Here is a 14904-nt window from a genome sequence, read left to right as displayed (position 1 = left end):
TAGGTATATCTCCTAATGCTATCCCTCCCTCCTCCCTCCAACCCACTACAGGCCCCGGTGTGTGATGTTGCCCTTCCTGTGTCCAAGTGTTCTCATTGTTCAATTCCCACCTGTGAGTGAGAACATGCAGTGTTTGGTTTCTTGTCCTTGCTATAGTTTGCTGAGAATGATGGTTTCCAGCTTCATCCATGTCCCTACGAAGGACAGGAACTCATCATTTTTTATGGCTGCATAGTATTCCATCCCCATCAAGATACCAATGACTTTCTTCGCAGAATTGGAAAAAACTACTTTAAAGTTCATATGGAACCAAAAATGAGTCCCCATAGCCAAGTCAATCCTACGCTAAAAGAACAAAGCTGGAGGCATCACGCTACCTGACTTCAAACTATACTACAAGGCTACAGTAACCAAAACAGCATGGTACTGGTACCAAAACAGAGATGTAGACCAATGGAACAGAACAGAGCCCTCAGAAATAATGCCACACATCTACAACCATCTGATCTTTAACAAACCAGACAAAAACAAGAAATGGGGAAAGGATTCCCTATTTAATAAATGGTGCTGGGAAAACTGGCTAGCCATATGTAGAAAGCTGAAAACTGGATCCCTTCCTTACACCTTATACAAAAGTTAATTCAAGATGGATTAAAGACTTAAATGTTAGACCTAAGCCATAAAAACCCTAGAAGAAAACTCAGGCAGTACCCTTCAGGACATAGGCATGGGCAAGGACTTCATGTCTAAAACACCAAAAGCAATGGCAACAGAAGCCAAAATTGACAAATGGGATCTAACTAAACTAAAGAGCTTTTGCACAGCAAAAGAAACTACCATCAGAGTGAACAGGCAACCTACAGAATGGGAGAAAATTTTTGCAACCTACTCATCTGACAAGGGCTAATATCCAGAATCTACAATGAACTCCAACAAATTTACAAGAAGAAAACAAACAACCCCATCAAAAAGTGAGCAAAGGATATGAACAGACACTTCTCAAAAGAAGACACTCATGCAGCCAAAAAACACATGAAAAAATGCTCATCATCACTGGCCATCAGAGAAATGCAAATCAAAACCACAATGAGATACCATCTCACACCAGTTAGAATGGCGATCATTAAAAAGTCAGGAAACAACAGGTGCTGGAGAGGATGTGGAGAAATAGGAACACTTTTACACTGTTGGTGGGACTGTAAACTAGTTCAACCGTTGTGGAAGACAGTGTGGCTATTCCTCGAGGATCTAGAACTAGAAATACCATTTGACCCAGCCATCCTATTACTGGCATTATAAATCATGCTGCTATAAAGGATTATAAATCATGCTGCTATAAAGACACATGCACACGTATGTTTACTGCGGCACTATTCACAATAGCAAAGACTTGGAACCAACCTAAATGTCCATCAATGATAGACTGGATTAAGAAAATGTGGCACATATACACCATGGAATACTATCCTTCAAATATTCTTTCCCCTGTTTTCATTCTCCGTTTTGAGTCTCCAATGACATACATGCTAGAGAGCTAGTTATTATTGTACAAGGCCCTGAGGGTCTAATCAGGGAGATGTGCGAGCTCCCACATATTTGCCATTTCTGGAATTATTCAATATTTCTATTATTCAACATATGTATTACTTCTTTTATTTATAAAACCATTTAAACAAGGATTATTTAAAATGAGTTTAAGTGATTTCACTGCACAGTTTTTGTATTTTTTTTGTAATTTTTGACATATGTAAAAATAAAATGTGTATAATAGAATGAGGAGAAAATGAAAATATAGAGTATGATTTTTTCCATATATTTAAGTTTGACTTAGAGACATACTATGGTAAGACAAAGAGGCATATTTAAAAACCTGTGTTTAAATAAACAGATGTTAAAATATCAGGGTGGGAAATACCATGCAAACATTAGTCAGAAAGCTTGTGTGGCTATATTGATATCAACCAGCTTTTGTCTTTAAATCAAGTTATATGACCAAAAATAAAGAAGGGCATTTAACGTGAAAAAAGCATCTACGAAGTACTCTTTTGTAATGGGTTGAATTATGTCTCTGGAAAAGATGTGTTCAAGTCCTAACCCCTCCTAACTGTGAATAGGACTTTTTTTTTTGAAATAGGGTGTTTTTGCAGAGGCACATGAGGTCATATTGGAGTAGGATTAGGATGGGCTGTTGAGAGTAACTGATGAATATATCAAGGAAGCATGCAATCCTTAAAGTTTTTGCACATAATTATAAATCTTTAACATATTTAAGTAAAACCTGATAGAATCAAATAAATAAATTCACAACGTTGGAGATTTTCACAATGCTCTCTGAGTAATTGATAGAACAAGTAGACAAAATTTCATTAGGACATGCATGATTTGAAAAATATTATTAAGTCAAATTAATCTAATAGCTACGTATAGAATATTATGCCAAAGATGGAAAATAGACAACCTTTCCAAGCACATATAGAGCACCAACAAAAATCCATGATTCCAATGTAAATGACACGGTAAATAAATAGAAAGAGTCAAGCATTCATTTACTTCATCACAAATATCTTCTGCCGGGCAATGAATAGTATAAAGCGTTATTTATCATAAGAAATATTTGAAACACACACTTACATACATATACAAAATGATAAAATTGGTATATCACAATTTTGCAACTTATATTGAATTAAGAATTCAGATATCAATCATCAATTACTGCTACTATTACAAAGAGAGGCAATGAGATACAATGTACTTAGTGATGATGAACGAGAGCACCTATGAAGTAGTCTTTTGTAATGGGTTGAATAATGTCTCTGGAAAAGATGTGTTCAAGTCCTAACCCTCCTATCTGTGAATGTGACTTTTTTTTTTTTCTGAAATAGGGTGTTTTTGCAGAGGAACATGAGGTCATATTGGATTAGGATTAGGATGGGCTATTGAGAGTAACTGATGCTCAATGTCAATATGACCTCATGGGCTGTGAATCCAATCACTGTTCTTATATAAGGAGACAGACACACAGAGATCAGAGGTGACATGCATGAGAGAAAGCCATGGAATGATGGAGGCAGAGCTTGGAGTGATAAGCCGTGGAACACTGACACTTGCCAACAACCACCAAAAGTTAAAAAGAGCAAGAAGGCCGGGCGCGGTGGCTCATGCCTGTAATCCCAGCACTTTGGGTGACCCAGGTGGGTGGATCATGAAGTCAGGCATTCGAGACCAGCCTGGCCAACATAGTGAAACCCTCTCTCTACTAAAAATACAAAAAATTAGCTGGACATGGTGGCAAGCGCCTGTAATCCCAGCTACTCGGGAGGCTGAGGCAGGAGAATTGCTTGAACCTGGGAGGTGGAGGTTGCAGTGAGCCGAGATCGCGCTACTGCACTCCAGCCTGGGCGATAGTGCACGACTCCGTCTCAAAAAAAAAAAAAAAAAGATGAAGAAAAGGTTTTTCTCTAGAGCTCTTACAGGGAATCAACACTACCAACAACTGGATTTTGGATTTGGATCTCTGGCCTCCTGAACTGTGAGAGAGTAAATTTCTGCTATTTTTTTGTCATCCAGTTTATTGTAATTTGTTATGGAAGCCCTAAGCAACAAATACATCTTGAAAAAAGAATCAAACTGAATTCACTTTGGCTTACAGATCCAATTAAAAATTCATATATTGAAATCCAGAGTACAGAGGAACATGCCAACTATAGGAATGTAGTCAGCAAAATTCAGTTTCTTCAATAATAAATAGGGAGAAAAACAAATTGTGAGAAACTTACAAACAGAGAAAATTAAATTCTAATTTTAATGATACACCTTAGTTTATGAAACTATCAAGAAAAGAAGTGATTCCATAAAATAAGAAATAGCAATAATTGTTACAGAGGTCAGAGTGATTTTTTAAAGGCAGGGTCTGACAATATTCTTTTACATGGTGGAAGCACAAAGGCAGCCATTTGATAATAATGTATTGATCTGTATGCTTGCTTAATGTGGATTTCTGAGCGCATGTTAGACTTAAAATATAAAGAATTAAACCTGTACTGAAGATACTGGTCAATGAAATCAGAAAAAAAGAAAGCAAATAGATGCATAAATATTATAGAGGAAGAGGTAAAAAATATACAGCTGTAAAACTGAAAGAATCCATTGAAATTATGCTATAATCATAAAAAAATTAGTAAGGGAGCAAGATATAAAATTAACTTAAAGAAATCTGTTAACTATTTTCTATTCTATCTTTATGTATACAAACACTATCAATTAGGAGACATAATGGAAAAGAAGACCTGATTTTCTATATTAAAAAAATATGAAATACAACAATAAGAAACATGTTAAACTTACATGAAGAAAGTGGTAAGTAGGTCCTGAGAAAAACAGTGGGTTCTAGGAATGCTAGAATAACTGGGTAACACCTCTGAAAAAACTACTAGATATTGAAACAAAGATGAAACCTCAATAATAAAATCACTGTATATGGCATAGGTACAGGGACAGATGAATGGAATGGAATATAAAATTCATATAGAGAACTCAGTATGTAAGAAAAAAATTTATGCAATAGAAGTGGCATTTCAAATCAATGAGAACAGGGTGGACTTTTAAATAAATGATGTCGAGGCAACTGAACAAATATTTGTAAAATGTACCTCACATTATATCTATGATATGATCATTTCCACATGGGTCACAGATTAAATATAAACTTAAACCATACAATTTTTAGAAAAACATTTGTTTAATTTTTTATAAACTTGAGTGGAAAAAAATTTAGTTATGATTCAAATTCTAGAAGAAATACAGGAAACTATTTTGGTTATAAAATTAACTGGTTTTTATAGAAAAGAAGAAATATCATAAGCAAAGTTAAAAACAAAAAAATAGGAAAATAATTTCTACTTACATAATAGGCAAAGGCTAATCTCACAAATTCATTACAGCCTCTTTGAAATCAGTGTTTTAAAAGCCCAAACTCCAGATATAAATATGGTTTAAATGACATGAAAAAAATCACAAAGAAATACTAATAACATTTAAAGCTGTGAAAACAATGTTCGGATTTACCCTGGATAGCAGAAAATCAAATTAAAATAATACTGAATATGTTTTCTCATCTCTCAAGTTGGTAAAGATCAGAAAATTTGACAAGAAACTTACAATGAAAGAGATCCTTTTATTTATCCCAAATGGAGGGGATTTGGCAAAATCTTATTTATGAGGAAGCATGTTTTTTCACAGCTCTAAAATGAAGTTGTATGTTGCGTATGATGTCATCTTTTTCTTGGGCAATGGGTTGGTCATGTTCTAATTATCACTGCCTATACATGTCAACCTATTAATAGGTTTGTTTTTCTTCACCTAAATGAAGTTGCTTGCACAGTAGGTATTGTACATGTTGGTGTTGCATACCATTCGATGCTACTGAAACCAAAACATTTGCCAAATTTATCAGTACAGTTGAAGACATTTAAAGCAATGATTGGCTGCAGTGACTGACTTATTCACACATACATGAGAACTATCTTTAAAACTGTGCACATCAATTTGTCAAAAGCTTCCTGATGTAGAAATTTTAGGAATAATGAATAATGCAGTTGAACAGGTGCCAATAACTTGGAAGAAAAACCCAGAGATACTCGCATCATTTAAAGAAATATTGCAGCCGGGCGTGGTGGCTCATGCCTGTAATCCCAGTACTTTGGGAATGCTGAGGCAGGTGGATCTTGTGAAATCATGAGTTTGAGACCAGCTGGGCCCACATGGTGAAACCTCATCTCTACTAAAAATACAAAAATTAGCCAGGCGTGGTGATATATGCCTGTAATCTCAGCTACTCAGGAGACTGAGGCAGGAGAATTGCTTGAACCTGGGAGGCGAAGGTTGCAGTAAGCTGAGATTGCACCACTGCACTTCAGCCTGGCAAAGAAACTTGGAGTTTGTATATTTCTGGATCATATAACAAATGTAATTTTTACTATCAGAATTCAAAACAGTGATATGTTTTGCTTAAGACAGTTTCCTTTTGTGTGAATGATGTGATCACATACATTGGAGACCTCAGATATTAATTAATCTGGCCCAGAGAGTATATCAAGAAAAGACCTGGTATTCTGTGTTGAGAATCTTAAGTACTTCCTGCTCTTACTGAGACCTATGTCTTCCCATATTCTTAAAATTATTAATATGCCTTGATACTGTGTAAAATCTCAAATGTGTACTTGTCTGTGATTTGACAAGCTAGTCCTCACCCTTGGTAGGACATGAACTCCAAATAGTCCCTTCCTGTGTCTGAGACGCTGTCCAAAGTGATGCAGCGTTTCTAGACTACCTCTGCTGCATCAGCTAATTCCCACTATGCAAAACTGATGCAAAACACCTTATTCATTCACCTCTCTGGATTTTTTTCTTCTCAAATATCTTTTCACTATCTTGTTAGTTAGATGATGTTTTTAGGATGTTTTATTTTGTATATAATCTGATGTTTTTAGGTTTCTTCAAAGAGTTTGTAAGAATTTTCCCACCCATCATTTCCCCAAACAGAATTTTATGTCTTTCTAATGCCAAAGCCAATGTATTTCTCCTTACGTATGATGGAATTTACTGAAGACCAATGCTTATTCTTCCTCCACCCTGTCCAATGTTTATGGCTGACATAATAATTAACACCAGTGCATTTTGCTACCAATCTCAATTGCAGTTTGCAACACAGATAAAGAGCACTTTAACACAGTGCTTCTGAAAGCTCTTACTAATCTATAAAGGTCAGCACTCAAAGTGAGATGTATTTGTCATCCATAATTCTACAATACTGTCAACCAGGAGCAGTGTTCCCAGTGGGGACACTGAGCATTAGAGATTCAACAAAATTCTGGAGAAGAAAGCCTGAGGATATATCTAGAGTTGGAGAGAAGTGGTGAGTCAGTGGACAGTCACAGTAAAAATTACACTTAAGTCAAAAGAAGTAGAAACACTTTAGTCTGGAGTATTTGGGAAGTATTTTCCATTATGTGATGGTAACTATTTTTAGTATACTATATCAGCCTTTCATCAACAATCCAATAATGAAAATAACATATGCTCAGCAAAGGTGATCCAAAATTCCTGGCTTACATCTCTGATGGTTCAAACATGGCTGAAAATGCTTTCTGCAATTCTAACAGATAAGTTTTATATGTATACAGCAGTATATTAAAATACATTTACCATTAGCCCACTATATATTAACATGTGCCTTGTAGGATGGTGGTGTATGTTTCACAAGCACTCCCTCTAGGTAAAACATCATAACTGCTAATTTCATCTGTATTTTATATAAGGATTCTGGGTTTTATTGTTTGTGTGCTGTGTTCTTAGTAATTTGAACCTTTTTAAAATGGTATTTGTGCCATATTAGTCTACTTCAAAACCTAAATCCAATGCTGAGCGCAATGGCTTACACCTTTAATCTCAGTACTTTGGGAGGCTGAGGCAGTAGGATCACTTGGGCCCGGGAGTTTGAGACCAGCTGGGCAACATGGCAAAACCCTGTCTCTACCAAAAATACAAAAATTATTCAGTCATGTTGGTGTGCACCTGTAGTTCCAGCTACTTGGGAGGCTGAGATGGGAGGATTGCTTGAGCTCAGAGGTCGAGGCTGCAGTGAGCCATGATTGTGCTACTCCACTCCAGCCTGGGGGGCAGAGTAAGACCCTACCTCAAAAACAAAACAAACAACCCCCACCTAAATCTAAGAATCTGGTGACTTCCACAGGAAAGTTTGATTCAGCCAGGTAAAGACAATGACACAGGGCTCTTATGAGACTTGGGTGGCATGGGCTATATCAAACACTAGTCCTGTTTTTGGAAAATGATTTTTAATGTTGTTGTTGCTGCTTTATTTTATTTTTGGTTTTGTAAGAGAATGGACTGCATCAAATACCGAACTTCAGTAAAATTTCCTCTGACAGTGTGCTTATTTATGGCTGAGTGCTTAAATTAAAAACAACAAAAAAACTTCTATCCTCTTTCAAATGTTCACTTCATGCTGGGCCAAATCTTGAAGTGCATGGAGAAGGTATATATATATATATATACATATATATATATATGTGTATATATATACACACACACATTTTTTTTTTTTTTTGAGGCAGAGTCTTGCACTGCCGCCCAGGCTGGAGTGCAGTGGCACAGTCTCTGTTTACTGCAACCTCTGCCTCCTGGGTTCAAGTGATTATCCTGTCTCAGCCTCCCAAGTAGCTGGGATTACAGGTGCCCACCACCACACCCGGCTAATTGTTGTATATTTAGTAGAGACTGGATTTCACCATGTTGGCAAAGCTGCTCTGGAACTCCTGACCTCAGGTGATCTGCCCACCTTGGCCTCCCAAAGTGATGGGATTATAGGCGTGAGCCACCGTGCCTGGCCACATGAAGAATATTTATAACAAAATCACTAACATATGAATACACTGTGATTAAAAATGAACATAACCCTAAGCATAAAATATAATGAAGTATAAATCTTGATGATCTTTATGCCAGCTTCAGCAGCCTTCTTTCATGTCTGTAGGTACCCTCTTTTTCTTAACTTACAGTGTTTGCTACTTCCCTACTTCTACCTGGAGAAAAGTGGGATTGACCCTAGAGATGTATTGGGATTTCCTGGCAAAAAGCTACCTTGGAAAGAAGGCACTCCTTCTTTCGAGTGATTGTACCTGAATTCAGTTTTCCACAGAGCTGGGCCCCAAGATGTTGGGCAGATAGCATTTTCAGCATTTCCCTGTATAGTTCTGCTTAAGCTTAGACTGCTTCGTAATCCAGCAGTCTACTTTTCCTGCAGTTATAATTATTCTGGCATGGTGGTGAGCACCTGTAGTTAACCCCATATCATGGAAGCACAGATATGGGGTTAACTCTTGTTAATACCTGTAGTTAACCTGAGCACGTGTAGTTGACTCTTGTTAACACCATATCATGGAAGCACAGTGAAGGAGCAAGATCCTTCTGACAAAACCCAGCTCCACAACTCTGCATACCATTTTGCTGTTCAAGGTTCAGAGAGAATAGGTGACTGTGCATCACTGGATCCTTCTGACTTGCTCCATCAGCACAGATGTTAACACTGGTTTTGCCCCAGGACCTATGTATAATATGCTGCATGAATGCATGAGAATACCCACGCTCACACCTTATTAATTCACACTCAGTTTGGATCTCAACTCCAATGCTGATTTTTTGAGAAAAAGCTTTCTTAGTTTCCTTAGTTAATCTCATATGGTATTTACACACTTTCCTAGATCCCTACAATTTTTGGTGGTGTATTTCTATGGTGCTCATATACTCTGAATGTGGATATTTGTGTAAGTACTTGATCAATATTGACTTTCCTTGTAGGATGTAATATATTGAGAGCCGGGACAGGAACTTTTTGCTCCCCGTTGTATACGTACAGCCTAGCAAATATTAATTGTGAAAATAAGTTGTTGTTACATGAAGGCATGTATCAAATATAAAGCACAGAGATTGCATAAATATTATCAGTTTCTTTTAGAACAAGAGTTACAGTTTATTTTCAAAATTTCTATTAATATGGATTTGATAGATCATGAATTAAGGAGTTGACATACTCATATTTAAATTCTGTGGCTACTTGTTAATTGCCTTTTATGTTTGAGGCTCTGTTCTTGACCCTGAGGATACAGTGGTGAGCACCATGTATAGTTCTCCATGTAGCTTGCAGCTCTGTGTACAAGATTGACAATAAATAAACAAGTATACCAATAAATACTTTATATTAATATTCAACTTATGTACATGTTTTGTGGGATATGTAAGGATCTAAGTTGCAATATAATGAAATGTTAATGATGAAACAGTTTAGAATTGAGACTGGTTATTTCATGTAAGACTGACCCCAGAATCATGAGGTTCAGTTACTCTGATTAAACTGGTAGTGTTGGGGGAAGGTGGAAAGAGTGTTTAGGGAATACTTAACAAGAACCCGTCAGGCCGGGCGCGGTGGCTCGCTTGTAATCCCAGCACTTTGGGAGGCTGAGGCGGGCAGATCACGAGGTCAGGAGATCGAGACCATCCTGGCTAACACGGTGAAACCCCGTCTCTACTAAAAATACAAGAAATTAGCCGGGCGTGGTGGTGGGCGCCTGTAGTCCCAGCTACTGGGGAGGCTGAGGCAGGAGAATGGCGTGAACATGGGAGGCAGAGCTTGCAGTGAGCCGATATCGCGCCACTGCACTCCAGCCTGGGCCACAGAGCGAGACTCTGTCTCAAAAAAAAAAAAACCGTCAAAATCAGTATTCTGCCAGGCAAAATTCACTTTTGAAATACATTGTTTCAATTTTCATAACAATTTTATCAGAGAGAGTCATAATCGACTAATCTGTGAGAAATTTTTGAATTGACTGTTTAATTACTCAGACATCTCTAAAATTCTCAAATACTATATGTAAAATGAAAATTCAGTTGATGTTTCTGTTTTTTGGATTTACTGGTTTAAGACTCCCAATTCTAAAACCTTCTCTTTTTATTAGGATATCAATGAATATACCATAGAAGATGAATAGTTGTGTTACCTTCTGAATATCGTATTTTCTCAGACAATCTAAGACATGAGTATGTTGAAAGAAAGCTCAGCAGTCCTGTTTATTGTTGACTATTGAGTTGGCAGCATTTATGTTATCATAATGAAGTAGGCTCTCCTACTTCTGTCATAAAAACATAGCTACTTTTAATATTTACAATTCAACTAACATATTGAGGAAGAATGATAGCACACATTCCTGCATGTAAGTGAGAATAGCAGTTAAGATATACACACAAAGGTTGGGGTGAGTCATGCCTATGGTAACATTTAGAACAAAGAAAGTACAACCTAGAAACCATAAAAATAGACAATGCATACCAGTCATAATTTCTCTTTAAAAAACAGAATGGAAAAATTTCATTGTGTCTATATAATTTTACCTGGTTTACTTTAATATTTGGCATACAATATGACATTGAATAGACACATTCAAAGTGTTGTAAGATGGACACATTAAGGAGAAAAGAAATAGGAAAATGGTAGAAAAGTCCTGTATATCTGTAGTTTGTGTTGAAAAGAGACTGTAAAAGAGTGAACGTGAAAATTTTTATCAGAGAATAATAATGAGAAAGTTGGCTAAATTTGAAAAAAGTAGTCCATCTTTGTTGTGGATGCTGTCTGTGCTCCCTGAGACCCACACTGGGGCTGAGATTGTATATCCCAGCTGCTGCTCTTGACTGACAGTTTTCAGTTTTCAACTCTTCAGAGAGCTTGACTTAGCTGAAGTGAGACATCTAGCCCAAAATCAAGACCCTTTTCAGAGACAGCCTGCATACAATGACTTTTTGATACAGGAGCCTAAAGGCCCAGGCCTCAAACTCAAATCCTGACAATTCTGAGGGGTCATTGTAGCATCTGAGGTCACTTCAGAGTTGACAGAGACCTTGCTGGGACTTCATTGCTTCATCATCTGCACAGTCCAGAATCTTTCTTCTCTATTCCATGGATGTGGCTTCTGAAAGCACACTCTGATAAACTTAAATGGAAATCTCAGCAGCAAGTCACCTTCCCTGGAAACACAACCTTGACATTCCCCAACCTGCTGTTGTGAACATATTGTGTAATTAAGTTACTAGTCCCTCCCTAGCCTCGTTCATTTTCTCTTTGCCAATATGTCCATGTTCTAAGGTGGGCATAAAACAATTTGATGGTTGTCATAACAAAAATCACATGAGAGTTTTGTTAGATATTTGCAATAAAAACTATGGGGAAGACATTATCAGAGAAGAAAAGGACATACATACCACATTGACATTTTATGCATTGGAGGAATCTAGTAGATAACTGATTTTAGTTGGATGAAAGGGGCTTTCTTGTTGTCCTTTGTATTACTTTAATCTGTGTGACATATTATTCAGCCTTAGTGTAAAGTGTATGCTATTAACTTCTCATGACAGAATAATTTCCAGATATAGCCCTCATTATCAGTCTTTCTTCTAGTCAACTTTTAATTTCATAAGTCTTATTAACTTATCCAAATATTTTTTCATTCCTGTTTGTAATACTAGAAGACAAGTAAAGAAATTATATTAGAGATAGAATCTCTTATACTAGACAATTATCTGTATAAAGATATTTTTTCATATATAGTCAATTGGATACCTTAATATAGTGTCACTCCCTCACCTATTTGAACTCTTATCATAAAACAGTATTCTTTTATTTTAGCTTTAGTGAATTTTACAGAAATAATAGTTATCTACCAGCTCATTTCTTACTTTTACTGATGAAGACATGTTTTGTGAATAAAATAAAATTGGGAATTGCCCTGAGCACTCCTCAACATCTAAGCAGTGCTTTTCCTATGAGAAGGATCATAATTGTGATTTTCTCCCACTTACAGGAAACACTCCTGATATTGATCTGCGCACTGGATAATCTTGAACTTAAGTGCAATATCAATTGAGTCTTAGTGATCTTCTCACTTAAAGGCCTTACGCTTTGCCATTTCTTGCATGTGATTTTTTTATTTTAAATTTAAATTTTTTTATTTTTGTGGGTACATAACAGGTGTATATATTTATGAGGTACATGAGATATTTTGATACAGGCATGCAATGCATAATAATCACATCAGGGTAAATGGGGTATCCATCCCTCAAGCATTTATTATGTATTACAGAAATCCAATTACACTCTTTTATTTATTTTAAAATGTACAATTATTATTGACTATAGTCACCCTGTTGTGCTATCAAATACTGTCTTATTTATGCTTTCTAATTATTATATTTGTGCCCAGATATTACCCCCCATCTCCACCCACAACTACCCTACCTAGTCTATGGTAACCATCAGTCTGCTCTCTATCACCATGAGCTTAATTGTTTTGATTTTTAGATTTCACAAATAAATGAGAACATGTACTTTTGTCTTTCTGTGCCTAGCTTATTTAACTTATAATGTCCTCCAGTTCCATCCATGTTGTTGCAAATGACAAGATCTCATTCTTTCTTATGGCTGTATAGTACTCCATTGCATATAAGTACCACATTTGCTTTATCCATACATCTATTGATGAACACTTAGGTTGTTTCCATTATCTCAGCTATTGTGAACAGTGCTGCAGCAAGCATGGGAGTGCAGATATCTCTTTGAAATACCGATTTTCTTAATTTTGAGCATATACCCAGCAGTGGTGGCTCTGTTTTTAGTTTGTTGAGGAAACTCCTAACTGTTCTTCATAGTGGTTGTACATTATAACAAACAGTGTACAAGGATTCTCTTTTCTCCACATTCTCGCGAGCATTAGTTATTGCCTGCCTTTTGGATATAAGTCATTTTAACTAGGGTGAGATGATATCTCATTGTAGTTTTGATTAGTAATTCTCTGATGCTCAGTAATGTTGAAAACCTTTTCATAGGCCTGTTTGCCATTTGTATTTCTACTTTTGAGAAATACCTATTCAAATCTTGTACCCATTTATCATTAAATTATTAAAATTTATCCTATAAAGTTGTTTGAGCTCCTTATGTATTCTGATTATTAATCCCTGTCAGATGAGTAGTTTACAAATATTTTTTCCCATTCTGTGGGTAGTCTCTTGACTTTATCGATTATTTTCTTTGATGTGCAGAAGGCTTAGATGCTTTTTAATTTGATATGATCCCATTTTTCCAATTTTGCTTTGGTTGCCTGTGCTTTGGGGGCATTAATCAAGAAATTTTTTTTCCAAGTCAAAGGCCTGGAGCATTTTCCCAATGTTTTCTTGTAGTAGTTTTATAGTCTGAGGTATTAGATTTAAGTCACTAATCCATTTTGATTTTATTTTTATATATGATAAGAGATAGATGTCTAGTTTCATTCTTCTGCATAAGATATACAATTTTTCCCAGCAAAATTTACTGAAGAGACAGTCTTTTCTCCAATGTATGTTTTTGGCAACTTTGTCAAAAATGAGTTCACTGGAGATGTATGGATTTATTTCTGTCTTCTCTATTATGTTCCATTGTCTCTGTGTGTCTGTTTTAATGCTAATACCATGCTCTTTTGTGTAGTATAGCTCTGTAGTATACTTTAAAGTCGGTAATGTAATTCCTCCAGTTTTGTTCTTTTTGCTCAGGATAGCTTTGGCTATTCTTGGTCTTTTGTGGTTCATATACATTTTAGCATTAATTTTTCTATTTCTGTGAAGCTAGTCATTGGTATTTTGATAGAGATTGCATTGAATATATATATTGCTTTGGGTAGTATGGACATTTTAACAATATTGATTCTTCTAATCCATCAACATAAAATACCTTTCCATTTTTTGGTGTCCTCTTTAATTTCTTTCATCAATGTTTTATAGTTTTCATTATAGAGATTTTTCACTTCTTTGGTTAATTCCTAGGTATTTAATTTAGTTTGCAGCTATTATAAATGGGATTGCTATTTTTTTCCAGGTTGTTCACTTTTGGCATGTAAAAATGCAACTGATTTTTGTATGTTGATTTTGTAACCTGCAATTTTACTGAATTTTTTCATCAGTTCTAATAGTCTTTTTTTTGTGTGGAGACTTTAGATTTTTCTGAATATAAGATCATGTCATCTGCCAACAAAGATAATTTTACTTCTTTCTTTCCAATTTGGATGACTTTTATATCTTTTTCTTGTCTGATTGCTCTAGGTAGGATTTCCAGTACTATGTCAAATATCAGTGGTGAAAGTGATCATCTTTGTTATGTTACAGATCTTGGAGGAATGGCTTCCAGTTTTTCCCCATCTAGTATGATACTAGCTGTGAGTCTATAATATATGGCTTTTATTATGTTGATGTATGGTTCTTATACACCCAATGTTTTGCAGGTTTTTATCACAAAGTGATGTTGAATTTTAT

Source organism: Pongo abelii, chromosome 4, assembly GCF_028885655.2.
Source record: "Pongo abelii isolate AG06213 chromosome 4, NHGRI_mPonAbe1-v2.0_pri, whole genome shotgun sequence".
Lineage (NCBI taxonomy): Eukaryota > Metazoa > Chordata > Mammalia > Primates > Hominidae > Pongo > Pongo abelii.
This window is presented reverse-complemented; position numbering follows the sequence as displayed.